Below are 17,578 nucleotides of genomic sequence, written 5' to 3' on the forward strand. Positions count from 1 at the left end.
CAAGATGCATATATAAGAATATCCCCATCATTCCGGGACACCCTTCGGATATGATATAAATTTCGAAGTACTAAAGCATCCGGTACTTTGGATGGGGTTTGTTAGACCCAATAGATCTATCTTTAGGATTCGCGTCAATTATTGTGTCTGTTCCCTAATTCTTAGATTACCAGACTTAATAAAAAGGGGCATATTCGATTTTGATAATTCAACCATAGAATGTAGTTTCACGTACTTGTGTCTATTTTGTAAATCATTTATAAAACCTGCATGTATTCTCATCCCAAAAATATTAGATTTTAAAAGTGGGACTATAACTCACTTTCACGGATTTTTACTTCGTCGGGAAGTAAGACTTGGCCACTGGTTGATTCACGAACCTATAACAATATATACATATATATCAAAGTATGTTCAAAATATATTTACAACACTTTTAATATATTTTGATGTTTTAAGTTTATTAAGTCAGCTGTCCTCGTTAGTAACCTACAACTAGTTGTCCACAGTTAGATGTACAGAAATAAATCGATAAATATTATCTTGAATCAATCCACGACCCAGTGTATACGTATCTCAGTATTGATCACAACTCAAACTATATATATTTTGGAATCAACCTCAACCCTGTATAGCTAACTCCAACATTCACATATAGAGTGTCTATGGTTGTTCCGAAATATATATAGATGTGTCGACATGATAGGTCGAAACATTGTATACGTGTCTATGGTATCTCAAGATTACATAATATACAATACAAGTTGATTAAGTTATGGTTGGAATAGATTTGTTACCAATTTTCACGTAGCTAAAATGAGAAAAATTATCCAATCTTGTTTTACCCATAACTTCTTCATTTTAAATCCGTTTTGAGTGAATCAAATTGCTATGGTTTCATATTGAACTCTATTTTATGAATCTAAACAGAAAAAGTATAGGTTTATAGTCGGAAAAATAAGTTACAAGTTGTTTTTGTAAAGGTAGTCATTTCAGTCGAAAGAACGACGTCTAGATGACCATTTTAGAAAACATACTTCCACTTTGAGTTTAACCATAATTTTTGGATATAGTTTCATGTTCATAATAAAAATCATTTTCTCAGAATAACAACTTTTAAACAAAGTTTATCATATTTTTTAATTAACTAACCCAAAACAGCCCGCGGTGTTACTACGACGGCGTAAATCCGGTTTTACGGTGTTTTTCGTGTTTCCAGGTTTTAAATCATTAAGTTAGCATATCATATAGATATAGAACATGTGTTTAGTTGATTTTAAAAGTCAAGTTAGAAGGATTAACTTTTGTTTGCGAACAAGTTTAGAATTAACTAAACTATGTTCTAGTGATTACAAGTTTAAACTTTCGAATAAGATAGCTTTATATGTATGAATCGAATGATGTTATGAACATCATTACTACCTTAAGTTCCTTGGATAAACCTACTGGAAAATAGAAAAATGGATCTAGCTTCAACGGATCCTTGGATGGCTCAAAGTTCTTGAAGCAGAATCATGACACGAAAACAAGTTCAAGTAAGATCATCACTTGAAATAAGATTGTTATAGTTATAGAAATTGAACCAAAGTTTGAATATGACTATTACCTTGTATTAGAATGATAACCTACTGTAAGAAACAAAGATTTCTTGAGGTTGGATGATCACCTTACAAGATTGGAAGTGAGCTAGCAAACTTGAAAGTATTCTTGATTTTATGTAACTAGAACTTGTAGAATATATGAAGAACACTTAGAACTTGAAGATAGAACTTGAGAGAGATCAATTAAATGAAGAAAATTGAAGAATGAAAGTGTTTGTAGGTATTTTTGGTCGTTGGTGTATGGATTAGATATAAAGGATATGTAATTTTGTTTTCATGTAAATAAGTCATGAATGATTACTCATATTTTTGTAATTTTATGAGATATTTCATGCTAGTTGCCAAATGATGGTTCCCACATGTGTTAGGTGACTCACATGGGCTGCTAAGAGCTGATCGTTGGAGTGTATATACCAATAGTACATACATCTAAAAGCTGTGTATTGTACAAGTACGAATACGGGTGCATACGAGTAGAATTGTTGATGAAACTGAACGAGGATGCAATTGTAAGCATTTTTGTTAAGTAGAAGTAATTTGATAAGTGTATTGAAGTCTTTCAAAAGTGTATAAATACATATTAAAACACTACATGTATATACATTTTAACTGAGTCGTTAAGTCATCGTTAGTCGTTACATGTAAGTGTTGTTTTGAAACCTTTAGGTTAATGATCTTGTTAAATGTTGTTAGCCCAATGTTTATAATATCAAATGAGATTTTAAATTATTATATTATCATGATATTATCATGTATGAATATCTCTTAATATGATATATATACATTAAATGTCTTTACAACGATAATCGTTACATATATGTCTCGTTTAAAAATCATTAAGTTAGTAGTCTTGTTTTTACATATGTAGTTCATTGTTAATATACTTAATGATATTTTTACTTATCATAGTATCATGTTAACTATATATATATATCCATATATATGTCATCATATAGTTTTTACAAGTTTTAACGTTCGTGAATCACCGGTCAACTTGGGTGGTCAATTGTCTATCTGAAACATATTTCAATTAATCAAGTCTTAACAAGTTTGATTGTTTAACATGTTGGAAAAATTTAATCATGTAAATATCAATCTCAATTAATGTATATAAACATGGAAAAGTTCGGGTCACTACAGTACCTACCCGTTAAATAAATTTCGTCCCGAAATTTTAAGGTGTTGAAGGTGTTGACGAATCTTCTGGAAATAGATGCGGGTATTTCTTCTTCATCTGATCTTCATGCTCCTAGGTGAATTCAGGTCCTCTACGAGCATTCCATCGAACCTTAACAATTGGTATCTTGTTTTGCTTAAGTCTTTTAACCTCACGATTCATTATTTCGACGGGTTCTTCAATAAATTGAAGTTTTTCGTTGATTTGGATTTCATCTAACAGAATAGTGAGATCTTCTTTAGCAAAACATTTCTTCAAATTCGAGACGTGGAAAGTGTTATGTACAGCCGCGAGTTGTTGAGGTAACTCAAGTCGGTAAGCTACTGGTCAGACACGATCAATAATCTTGAATGGTCCAATATACCTTGGATTTAATTTCCCTCGTTTACCAAATCGAACAACGCCTTTCCAAGGTGCAACTTTAAGCATGACCATCTCTCCAATTTCAAATTCTATATCTTTTCTTTTAATGTCAGCGTAGCTCTTTTGTCGACTTTGGACGATTTTCAACCGTTGTTGAATTTGGATGATCTTCTCGGTAGTTTCTTGTATAATCTCCGGACCCGTAATCTGTCTATCCCCTAATTCACTCCAAAAAATCGGAGACCTGCACTTTCTACCGTAAAGTGCTTCAAACGGCGCCATCTCAATGCTTGAATGGTAGCTGTTGTTTGTAGGAAAATTCTGCTAACGGTAGATGTCGATCCCAACTGTTTCCGAAATCAATAACACATGCTCGTAGCATGTATTCAAGCGTTTGTATCGTCCTTTCGCTCTGCCCATCAGTTTGTGGATGATAGGCAGTACTCATGTCTAGACGAATTCCTAATGATTGCTGTAATGTCTTCCAGAATCTTGAAATAAATCTGTCATCCCTATCAGAGATAATAGAGAATGGTATTCCATGTCTGGAGACGACTTCCTTCAAATACAGTCGTGCTAACTTCTCCATCTTGTCATCTTCTCTTATTGGCAGGAAGTGTGCTGATTTGGTGAGACGATCAACTATTACCCAAATAGTATCAAAACCACTTGCAGTCCTTGGCAATTTAGTGATGAAATCCATGGTAATGTTTTCCCATTTCCATTCCTGGATTTCGGGTTGTTGAAGTAGACCTGATGGTTTCTGATGCTCAGCTTTGACCTTAGAACACGTCAAACATTCTCCTACGTATTTAGCAACATCGGCTTTCATACCCGGCCACCAAAAATGTTTCTTGAGATCCTTGTACATCTTTCCCGTTCCAGGATGTATTGAGTATCTGGTTTTATGAGCTTCTCTAAGTACCATTTCTCTCATATCTCCAAATTTTGGTACCCAAATCCTTTCAGCCCTATACCGGGTTCCGTCTTCCCGAATATTAAGATGCTTCTCCGATCCTTTGGGTATTTCATCCTTTAAATTTCCCTCTTTTAAAACTCCTTGTTGCGCCTCCTTTATTTGAGTAGTAAGGTTATTATGAATCATTATATTCATAGATTTTACTCGAATGGGTTCTCTGTCCTTCCTGCTCAAGGCATCGGCTACCACATTTGCCTTCCCCGGGTGGTAACGAATCTCAAAGTCGTAATCATTCAATAATTCAATCCACCTACGCTGCCTCATATTCAGTTGTTTCTGATTAAATATGTGTTGAAGACTTTTGTGGTCGGTATATATAATACTTTTTACCCCATATAAGTAGTGCCTCCAAGTCTTTAATGCAAAAACAACCGCGCCTAATTCCAAATCATGCGTCGTATAATTTTGTTCGTGAATCTTCAATTGTCTAGATGCATAAGCAATCACCTTCGTTCGTTGCATTAATACACAACCGAGACCTTGCTTTGATGCGTCACAATAAATCACAAAATCATCATTCCCTTCAGGCAATGACAATATAGGTGCCGTAGTTAGCTTTTTCTTCAATAACTGAAACGCTTTCTCTTGTTCATCATTCCATTCAAATTTCTTCCCTTTATGCGTTAATGCAGTCAAGGGTTTTGCTATTCTGGAAAAGTCTTGGATGAACCTTCTGTAGTAACCAGCTAGTCTGTAATGACCCGGAGATTTCCGACCAAATTTAAACCTTAATCTTTATATGTTTCCGACACGATAAGCAAAAATCTGTTATGTTGAGTCTAGAAAGTTTGAAATCTATATTTGGTTAATCAGATACCCTTTGACCAAGCCTGACGGTTCACGAACAACTAATTATAAAGAATTGTGTGTATATAGATATAATTATATAACTAATATTTTAAATTAATAACCACACTTTAATCATTTGAATTCAAATATATAAAAAAAAAATATATATATATATATATATATATATATATATATATATATATATATATAGTGTAAATTATGTTGTTATTGAAATAAATAGATAAATATAAATATTATCAGTTATTATAATGCTTAATAATATGTATCATAATATACTTACTTATTAGTTTAGTTATTATTATTGTTATTATCTTGATATAATTATAATTATTAATTATTAATTATTAATTGATAATAAAAATCATGAGTATGATCTCAGAATCAAATTGGCTTTACATCGTGATCTATACTGTGTTTAATTTTTGTTTTTGTCTCCAAAACCATTACACATCCTTTTCCTTAGTACAAATCGGATATCAAATTAATCCAATTTAATAGTATTTTATTTTATGCTTTGTTCTTTCTAGTTGTTTGTTTAGGAATTCAGAATCCACATGTCTATATAATAGATCGACTCAGTGAACATGTAAACCCCCTTTTAACCTACTACTACCCTTATTAACCATCAACATCCTTAAACTTCTACCATCTTCCCATCTCTCTCTTAATTCATGTAATCAAGAACCATAACAACCACCTTCCATGTCTTCTACTTCTATCCTTGTTAGGCATCTTCACAACACTACATCCTCACATCGACACCATTATACGTCGCTAGTAATCACACGATCACCATCTTTACCTTTCTCACCGGAAACCATCATCACTATCTACAAAATCCGATCACCATAATTAAGCTTCCCATCTTTATGTTCTATTTCGGCTTTTCAAGTACGACACCAACAATTCAATAACAAGGACCATCACCACGACATCATGAATCACCCTCGTCAATACCTTGAACTATCATCATCTTCCTTTTAACTCTCTATCTTTTTTTTCCTCTTTCTTCCATTTTTTTTTTATCCATTGAAGAACCATCTTCAACCTTGATCATCATCACTTAAACCATAAGCCACGCTATTATGCCTAGTATGTTTCTGTTTAATCACGATTGAACACTACCATCACCATAACGGTCTCCACCTTCATCATCTCGAACCATCTCAGTCTCTCTTTCATCCTCTCTCACTTATTTTTTTTTTTTTTTTTTTTTTTGGAGTAGCTTACGTAAAACCATAACCACCATTGTAAATCTTCTAACACCACCTAATCCTCCATCACTACCACCGTTGACCACCGATTAAACCGCCACCACTTTCGGTTTACATGGCTAGCAAACATCAATCATAACTGTCATCAAATCAAATCACCCACATACTGCCTTCACTGCAGTTACTGTCGATGCTTGTTTTGTGATCCTGTCTCGGTTTAAAAACCGTCAAAACCATCATCATCACTTGTTAATTATTGCCGCCTGTCTCTTGTTCGCTTTACAACTACAAGAATCATCAAACACCATAGTAAACTGTTGCTGAAACTACTTCTTTTCTTTTCGGTGTCGGTTATAAACTCAAAACCCTTGAGGGACAATGATAATGATTAACGATAATGAATAAGAATATGATAACGATATCTGTCAATTATGATGAATAAGAATGAAGTAAGTGGATACCTTTTTGCATCTGGTTAAAATCGAAGGGTCCCTCCTCCCCCACTAAATTTTCCTGCCGACGTTTTTTTTTACTCACAATGGACATTAATTAACTTTGGGCTATTAGTAGATTGTTAGTTGTATTGGACTGATAATTAATCAATTGGGCCGGTACTTAATCTGTTGGGCCGAGAGATGGAATAAATAGTTTTGAGCTGGGTTTCAATTCGAAAAGAAAGGAATAGCTGAGTGGTTAGGCGAGGTTAGGTTTAACATGGAGGTCTCGGGTTCGAGACTGATTTGGTGCAGATTTTTTTTAGAGGAGCATTATAAGGTAGTTCACAATACCAACAATTTTAATATTATTATTATTACTATTATTACTATTATTATTATTAACATAATTATTAATATTATCTTTAAAATTATTATTTTGAAATAAGTATTATTAACTAAAGTATCTTTAGTAAAATTATCATTTACATTATCATTATAAATATTACCATTATAAACGTTTTATTATTATTATCACTTTTACTATTATTATTATCATTATTATTAAAAGTATTATCATTTTTTTATTAATATCATTACTATTGTTATTTTTAGTATTATCTATAGAAAAATATATTACAAATTAATATTACATACTAATATGTTTTTAACTAAAATATTACCATTTATGTTGATAAAACCTTAATTAAATTATAAATCATATATTTATAAGTAATTATATTTAAGGACACTAGTTTTATTAGATTATAAAATATAAGTAAATTTAGTTGATTAAATGATGCAACAGATATATGTTCGTGAATCGAAGGCCAACCTTGCACATGTTAAATGATGTTATATGTATTTTTACTACAAAATACAGTATGGTGAGTATATAGTCCCCTTTTAAAACTCTAAATATTTTTGGGCTGAGAATACATGCGCTGTTTTTATAAATGATTTACGTTATGGACACAAGTAACTGAAAAATATATTCTACGTTGAGTTGTACCACTGGCATACTTCCCTGTAGCTTGGTAACTATTATTTACAGCGGTATTGTAAACGCGAATCCTGTTGATAGATCTATCGGGCCTGACAACCCCAACCGGACTGGACGACCAGTATTCAACGGTTGCACAGTACTTCGTTTCGTGACTATACTTGGTACAGTGTAGTAAGATTTCATAATAAAGGGAATATGCGACGTGATTAAATGTTAAGTATGGTTACCAAGTGCTCAACCACTTAGAATATTTTTATTAAAATGTATAAACATGAAATCTTGTGGTCCATAGTTATAACGCTGCTAGCATCAAACCTATATATCTCACCAACTTTATGTTGACGTTTTAAAGCATGTTATTCTCAGGTACGAATTAAGTCTTCCGCTGTGCATTAGCTTAAATTAAGGATATTTCTTGGAGTCGATCATCGCAATGGGACCAACTGTTGAAGACATCGTCCGGGAGGATTAGGACCGGTCCTTTCAGTTGGTATCAGAGCGTTGGTCTTAGCGAACCAGGCCTTGCATTAGTGTGTCTAACTGGTAGTTGTTAGGATACATTAGTGAGTCTGGACTTTGACCGTGTCTGCCTGTCAAAAGTTTTGCTTATCATTTCTAGTCGGAAATCATCTGCTTATTATCCTTAGGAAATTGCCTGTCTATCATTCTCAGGTCTAGACACGTTCTACTGCATTTAGTGCATCGATAGTGTATAGACGAAATTCATATCTTAGCGTATCTGATAATTCCTATCTTGGAGTATCTGTAGATTTGCCTGTCATATGCCGTAGGTTTCTCTGTAGGCTACGAAATCTTTTGTATTATATATAGATATTCTATGAAGTTAGAATATCATCTTATATTCTAAAATCATTTCACATCGGAGATCCATTTCATTCATCGATTTTCTCTTGGCAATGAACATGAAAGCACTTACCGGTGAACCTGTTCGAGAAACCATTTACCCTCTCATTTTTAGAGTATCCCGTTACGAATATATATTATCCTATATTTCAAATCCTACTCACCCGCTCGTTCCAATCGTCAATCATCCCGACATAATAAAAGAAGTTAACGAACTACGTGCTCGAGTAGTAGCTTTGGAGAATATGGTGCAAAACTTAACAGCTCCAGCAACATCACCGGCACCAACATCAATACCAGTACCCCTAACAACCCAAGTTTCAACATCACACGCCTCAACATCTCATTCTTTACCTCGAGCATAATTATCATTCTACGTATCGATCTATCTACTTTATCTTCGTTCTACATATCGTTCTACATCGATTATCTTCGCTTTACATATCGTTCTACCTCATTCATCTTCGTTCGACATGACGATTATGTAATCTCTAATATTTTAGAGATCATGTAATCTAGTAATAACGATAAATCAAATGAGTTTAATATTCTATTGACACATTAAATTCATAATTACATCCGAAGAAAATATATATGCAAGTATATATTTTCATAAAGATTGTAATTAAAAAATTCTTTTGTACAAACTGTTAATGATGAAAATATTTTAACGGGTGGGTAGTACCCGAGGAATATTTAGAATTCACATTAATAAGTTACACTGTACATTCTTCGAATCTGATTCAACGATCATTTACTATCCTACTTACAACTACCGATATACGTATCCGTTCACCACAGAATAACCATTTCTATTCAAATTTCATATTTGGATTTTGACCTATCAGAATCCAACAAGTGGCAAAACGAAGAAAACATTGGACAAAAATAAAAAGTGTTAGAAACAAACGAATTAATTAATTGGAATTGTGATAGGATTTCACGCTAACTGTTCCGGCTAACTGTTCCCAGCTAACTGATTAACATCTAATTTATCGCAATTTACATTCTCGCAATTTTATTTATCGTCATTTAATTTCTGTTATTTATTTTTACGCACTTTAAATAACGGGACACGTATGCAAGGTTTCGACTTATCATATCGACCCATCTATATATATATTTCGGAACAACCGTAGACACTCTATATGTAAAGGTGGGAGTTGGCTATACAGGGTCGGAGTTGATTCCAAAATATATATAAACTTTGAGTTGTGATCGACACCGAGACCGGTACACGGGTCACGATACGTATTATTTAATTCGAATATTATATATTAAATTATATATGAATCATTGAACCATCGGACTATTGGACTGCTAACTTTGGACAATTAAAATGAATTAAATTAAAATATTAATTATAACATATGAGACTAAATAATTCTTCAAGCTTGCCACTTAATTTCATCTTAAACCTCATTTGTATCTCGACAATTACAATGCGTGTTCAAATCTTTCATGATTCTTAAAAACCCCTCAATCGAGAGGATGAACCAACCGCGTTTCATCTACGGAAGAAAAGACTTATGCTCCTGTAAGACTCTCGGAGACTGAGTCAACGTTTAACACGCAGCAGTGTTAATTTCTTTAGTGTTAATATTACCCAAAATAACTTTGCAATCCCTTTCCAAATTAGCCAATTTTGTCACATCTCCAGCAAGTTAACCTCGACTTCTCAGAAAGGTTAGTTTCGATATATATACACGTTATTCTTACGCTGTCGTTACCGGAGAACCTTTTATATTCCACCATACTACCATCAGCGTTTAATCATCTAAAAACACAATTCTCTTGAAACCACCTCGGTTTGAAAACCAATGACCCAGATTCGTTAACTTTGAAAATGCTGACGAAGCAGCATGTTATAGATGGTCATAATGACCAAAAGTTAATGATAATGGAAGGAAGTGCTAGAAACGCTCGATAGAAAATTTGGTACTGAAAACCGGATTGAGCAAACCGTGAATGAGACTCTGAACAAGTTACAAGGACTAAACTTGTACATAAAGAATTATGACGATTCTGTAGCGAACACCTTGCTTCTGAATCTAAACCCTTACGGGTCAATCTTCCTCATTATCCTTTGGCATTATAAATTCTAAGATATAATCATATCTTTCATTATAAATATCCTCAATATTTTTGAAGATATTTTCACAACTTTTCTTATCTGGGATCATTTATCTCTCCGTAACATCTGTGTTACAACATAAAAGAAACTGTGTTAGTTTCTAAGTTCTAAAAGCTTCGAGTTTAAAATAGGAATGTTCTGAAGCAGTGTTGGGAACTGATGCATGAATTAGTATAATATAATGAAACTTGATCAACTTCATTATATTACAGTAAGTCATGTTAAGTTTCTAATGGAATGTGATGATTCACAGTACCATCATCATGTGCCATGTTACACGACTCTTACATTCTATCCAATCCTCAAACATATTAGGAACATATCATCTTGATAGTTCTATCTTTTCCAGGATATTCTGGTAATTTGACAAGTCAAAATCGTGCCATCACCATTTCTTTCTAAGAGCATTAGCTATGTTCATTCCAAATTTCATACCTACGAATTTTGGATCATTACTCGCTTGATTCGAAGTCGGGGAGAGGAAAAACGAAAGCATGAAGCTCCGAAAAATAATGAAAGATACAAAACCCAACAACCACCCAGACATTTACAAACCGTGTATATCAATACGTATTGCAGTGAAGAGACACGGGAGAACAAGAAAAACTATAAACACAAGAGTATAGTAGAAGTAAACAGATTCTTCCGGTGGTAGATGAAAGAGAAAGATGACAGATGTGAAGATTAAGAGTATATCAAGAATCAAGATTGGATAAAGCATATTAAGGAATGAGTAGAGGGAGAAAGAATAGAAGGTGTAGATAATGAGAAAAATGAAAGGGGTGGATTTATAGCAATATATCCGACAGAGAAATCGGAACAGATTATTGCATTAATCAAAGAAGATTTTTATTTCCTAAATCGCCGAAAAACCAAATCTTATTACGTGAGATTTTCCTTAAATCCCTTAAAATCCGGAAATCAATCATAACCAAGTCATCGGTTAAAACAATTCCATATTCACTCATTTCATTCTTTTGTGATAGCATCACTCGTGCGCTTCACATGATCGAATCATTTTATCCATATCTTTCAATAATGATAAAACTCTATTATTACCTCATATTCGTCATGAAAACATTCCTATTGTTATTTATGACAACCTCTACCAAATTTCGGGGACGAAATTTCTTTAACGGGTGGGTACTGTAACGACCCGGAGATTTCCGACCAAATTTAAACCTTAATCTTTATATGTTTCCGACACGATAAGCAAAAATCTGTTATGTTGAGTCTAGAAAGTTTGAAATCTATATTTGGTTAATCAGATACCCTTTGACCAAGCCTGACGGTTCACGAACAACTAATTATAAAGAATTGTGTGTATATAGATATAATTATATAACTAATATTTTAAATTAATAACCACACTTTAATCATTTGAATTCAAATATAAAAATATATATATATATATATATATATATATAGTGTAAATTATGTTGTTATTGAAATAAATAGATAAATATAAATATTATCAGTTATTATAATGCTTAATAATATGTATCATAATATACTTACTTATTAGTTTAGTTATTATTATTGTTATTATCTTGATATAATTATAATTATTAATTATTAATTATTAATTGATAATAAAAATCATGAGTATGATCTCAGAATCAAATTGGCTTTACATCGTGATCTATACTGTGTTTAATTTTTGTTTTTGTCTCCAAAACCATTACACATCCTTTTCCTTAGTACAAATCGGATATCAAATTAATCCAATTTAATAGTATTTTATTTTATGCTTTGTTCTTTCTAGTTGTTTGTTTAGGAATTCAGAATCCACATGTCTATATAATAGATCGACTCAGTGAATATGTAAACCCCTTTTTAACCTACTACTACCCTTATTAACCATCAACATCCTTAAACTTCTACCATCTTCCCATCTCTCTCTTAATTCATGTAATCAAGAACCATAACAACCACCTTCCATGTCTTCTACTTCTATCCTTGTTAGGCATCTTCACAACACTACATCCTCACATCGACACCATTATACGTCGCTAGTAATCACACGATCACCATCTTTACCTTTCTCACCGGAAACCATCATCACTATCTACAAAATCCGATCACCATAATTAAGCTTCCCATCTTTATGTTCTATTTCGGCTTTTCAAGTACGACACCAACAATTCAATAACAAGCACCATCACCACGACATCATGAATCACCCTCGTCAATACCTTGAACTATCATCATCTTCCTTTTAACTCTCTATCTTTTTTTTCCTCTTTCTTCCATTTTTTTTATCCATTGAAGAACCATCTTCAACCTTGATCATCATCACTTAAACCATAAGCCACGCTATTATGCCTAGTATGTTTCTGTTTAATCACGATTGAACACTACCATCACCATAACGGTCTCCACCTTCATCATCTCGAACCATCTCAGTCTCTCTTTCATCCTCTCTCACTTATTTTTTTTTTTGGAGTAGCTTACGTAAAACCATAACCACCATTGTAAATCTTCTAACACCACCTAATCCTCCATCACTACCACCGTTGACCACCGATTAAACCGCCACCACTTTCGGTTTACATGGCTAGCAAACATCAATCATAACTGTCATCAAATCAAATCACCCACATACTGCCTTCACTGCAGTTACTGTCGATGCTTGTTTTGTGATCCTGTCTCGGTTTAAAAACCGTCAAAACCATCATCATCACTTGTTAATTATTGCCGCCTGTCTCTTATTCGCTTTACAACTACAAGAATCATCAAACACCATAGTAAACTGTTGCTGAAACTACTTCTTTTCTTTTCGGTGTCGGTTATAAACTCAAAACCCTTGAGGGACAATGATAATGATTAACGATAATGAATAAGAATATGATAACGATATCTGTCAATTATGATGAATAAGAATGAAGTAAGTGGATACCTTTTTGCATCTGGTTAAAATCGAAGGGTCCCTCCTCCCCCACTAAATTTTCCTGCCGACGTTTTTTTTACTCACAATGGACATTAATTAACTTTGGGCTATTAGTAGATTGTTAGTTGTATTGGACTGATAATTAATCAATTGGGCCGGTACTTAATCTGTTGGGCCGAGAGATGGAATAAATAGTTTTGAGCTGGGTTTCAATTCGAAAAGAAAGGAATAGCTGAGTGGTTAGGCGAGGTTAGGTTTAACATGGAGGTCTCGGGTTCGAGACTGATTTGGTGCAGATTTTTTTTTAGAGGAGCATTATAAGGTAGTTCACAATACCAACAATTTTAATATTATTATTATTACTATTATTACTATTATTATTATTAACATAATTATTAATATTATCTTTAAAATTATTATTTTGAAATAAGTATTATTAACTAAAGTATCTTTAGTAAAATTATCATTTACATTATCATTATAAATATTACCATTATAAACGTTTTATTATTATTATCACTTTTACTATTATTATTATCATTATTATTAAAAGTATTATCATTTTTTTTATTAATATCATTACTATTGTTATTTTTAGTATTATCTATAGAAAAATATATTACAAATTAATATTACATACTAATATGTTTTTAACTAAAATATTACCATTTATGTTGATAAAACCTTAATTAAATTATAAATCATATATTTATAAGTAATTATATTTGAGGACACTAGTTTTATTAGATTATAAAATATAAGTAAATTTAGTTGATTAAATGATGCAACAGATATATGTTCGTGAATCGAAGGCCAACCTTGCACATGTTAAATGATGTTATATGTATTTTTACTACAAAATACAGTATGGTGAGTATATAGTCCCCTTTTAAAACTCTAAATATTTTTGGGCTGAGAATACATGCGCTGTTTTTATAAATGATTTACGTTATGGACACAAGTAACTGAAAAATATATTCTACGTTGAGTTGTACCACTGGCATACTTCCCTGTAGCTTGGTAACTATTATTTACAGCGGTATTGTAAACGCGAATCCTGTTGATAGATCTATCAGGCCTGACAACCCCAACCGGACTGGACGACCAGTATTCAACGGTTGCACAGTACTTCGTTTCGTGACTATACTTGGTACAGTGTAGTAAGATTTCATAATAAAGGGAATATGCGACGTGATTAAATGTTAAGTATGGTTACCAAGTGCTCAACCACTTAGAATATTTTTATTAAAATGTATAAACATGAAATCTTGTGGTCCATAGTTATAACGCTGCTAGCATCAAACCTATATATCTCACCAACTTTATGTTGACGTTTTAAAGCATGTTATTCGCAGGTACGAATTAAGTCTTCCGCTGTGCATTAGCTTAAATTAAGGATATTTCTTGGAGTCGATCATCGCAATGGGACCAACTGTTGAAGACATCGTCCGGGAGGATTAGGACCGGTCCTTTCATAGTCCTAAAAACTGGCGTATGTGTTTCGGAGTTTTCGGGGTTTCCCACTTTTCAACAGTTTCTATCTTTGCCGGATCCACCTTAATACCTTCTTTGTTCACTATGTGACCGAGGAATTGAACTTCTTCCAACCAAAATGCACACTTTTAAAACTTAGCGTACAATTCTTCCTTCCTCAATACTTCTAACACCTTTCTCAAATGTTCACCGTGTTCTTGGTCATTCTTTGAGTAAATAAGTATGTCATCAATGAAAACAATGACAAACTTGTCAAGGTATGGTCCACACACTCAGTTCATAAGGTCCATGAACACAGCTGGTGCATTAGTTAAACCAAACGGCATGACCATAAACTCGTAATGACCGTAACGTGTTCTGAAAGCAGTCTTTGGAATATCATTTTCTTTCACCCGCATTTGATGATACCCGGAACGTAAGTCAATCTTTGAATAAACAGACGAGCCTTGTAGTTGATCAAATAAGTCGTCGATTCTCGGTAGTGGGTAGCGGTTCTTGATGGTAAGTTTGTTCAACTCTCGGTAGTCGATACACAACCTGAATGTACCATCTTTCTTCTTGACAAACAAAACAGGAGCTCCCCACGGTGATGTGCTTGGTCGAATGAAACCACGCTCTAAAAGTTCTTGTAATTGGCTTTGCAGTTCTTTCATCTCGCTGGGTGCGAGTCTGTAAGGAGCACGAGCTATTGGTGCAGCTCCTGGTACAAGATCTATTTGAAATTCAACGGATCGATGTGGGGGTAATCCCGGTAATTCTTTCGGAAATACATCGGGAAATTCTTTTGCAATGGGAACATCATTGATGCTCTTTTCTTCAGTTTGTACTTTCTCGACGTGTGCTAGAACAGCATAGCAACCTTTTCTTATTAGTTTTTGTGCCTTCAAATTACTAATAAGATGTAGCTTCGTGTTGCCTTTTTCTCCGTACACCATTAAGGGTTTTCCTTTTTCTCGTATAATGCGAATTGCATTTTTGTAACAAACGATCTCTGCTTTCACTTCTTTCAACCAGTCCATACCGATTATCACATCAAAACTCCCTAACTCTACTGGTATCAAATCAATCTTAAATGTTTCGCTAACCAGTTTAATTTCTCGATTCCGACATATATTATCTGCTGAAATTAATTTACCATTTGCTAATTCGAGTAAAAATTTACTATCCAAAGGCGTCAATGGACAACTTAATTTAGCACAAAAATCTCTACTCATATAGCTTATATCCGCACCCGAATCAAATAAAACGTAAGCAGATTTATTGTCAATAAGAAACGTACCCGTAACAAGCTCCGGGTCTTCCTGTGCCTCTGCCGCATTAATATTGAAAACTCTTCTGCGGCCTTGTCCATTTGTGTTCTCCTGGTTTGGGCAATTTCTAATAGTGTGGCCCGGTTTTCCACATTTATAACAAACTACATTGGCATAACTTGCTCCGACACTACTTGCTCCGCCATTACTCGTTCCGACACCATTTGTTCCTTTCGTTCTATTAACCCCTGGTCCGTAGACCTCACACTTCGCCGCGCTATGACCATTTCTTTTACACTTGTTGCAAAATTTGGTGCAGAACCCCGAGTGATACTTTTCACACCTTTGGCATAGCTGCTTCTGATTGTTGTTGTTGCGGTTATTATTGCTGTTGTTGTTGTTGTTTTTGTTGTTGTTGTTGTTGTTGTTGTTGTTGGGCTGTTTGTTGTAGTTGCGATTGATGTTGCGATTGTTGGGATAATTGTTGCGATTATTGTTGTAATTGCTGTTGTTGTTGTATTGGTGATTCTTATCACCGTTTTCCTCCCACTTTCTTTTGACTTGCTTCACATTGACCTCTTCAGCAGTCTGTTCTTTAATTCTTTCTTCAATCTGGTTCACTAGTTTGTGAGCCATTCTACATGCCTGTTGTATGGAGGCGGGCTCGTGTGAACTTATATCTTCTTGGATTCTTTCCGGTAATCCTTTCACAAACGCGTCGATCTTCTCTTCCTCATCTTCGAATGCTCCCGGACACAATAGGCACAATTCTGTGAATCGTCTTTCGTACGTGGTAATATCAAATCCTTGGGTTCGTAACCCTCTAAGTTCTGTCTTGAGCTTATTGACCTCGGTTCTGGGACGGTACTTCTCGTTCATCAAGTGCTTGAATGCTGACCACGGTAGTGCGTACGCATCGTCTTGTCCCACTTGCTCTAGATAGGTATTCCACCATGTTAACGCAGAACCTGTGAAGGTATGCGTAGCGTACTTCACTTTGTCCTCTTCTGTACACTTACTTATGGCAAACACCGATTCGACCTTCTCGGTCCACCGTTTCAATCCGATCGGTCCTTCAGTTCCATCAAATTCCAAAGGTTTGCAGGCAGTGAATTCTTTGTAGGTGCATCCTACACGATTTCCTGTACTGCTAGATCCAAGGTTATTGTTGGTATGTAGCGCAGCCTGTACAGCGGCTATGTTTGAAGCTAGAAAAGTACGGAATTCCTCTTCATTCATATTCACGGTGTGTCGAGTAGTCGGTGCCATTTCCTTCAAAATAGTCAAATGGAACAAGTTAATCATACAGAATATTAAGAGTAGTTAATAGTATTTCGTAGCATAATACGAACTCATTTATAA

This window comes from Rutidosis leptorrhynchoides, chromosome 1 (genome assembly GCF_046630445.1).
Source record: "Rutidosis leptorrhynchoides isolate AG116_Rl617_1_P2 chromosome 1, CSIRO_AGI_Rlap_v1, whole genome shotgun sequence".
Taxonomy (NCBI): domain Eukaryota; kingdom Viridiplantae; phylum Streptophyta; class Magnoliopsida; order Asterales; family Asteraceae; genus Rutidosis; species Rutidosis leptorrhynchoides.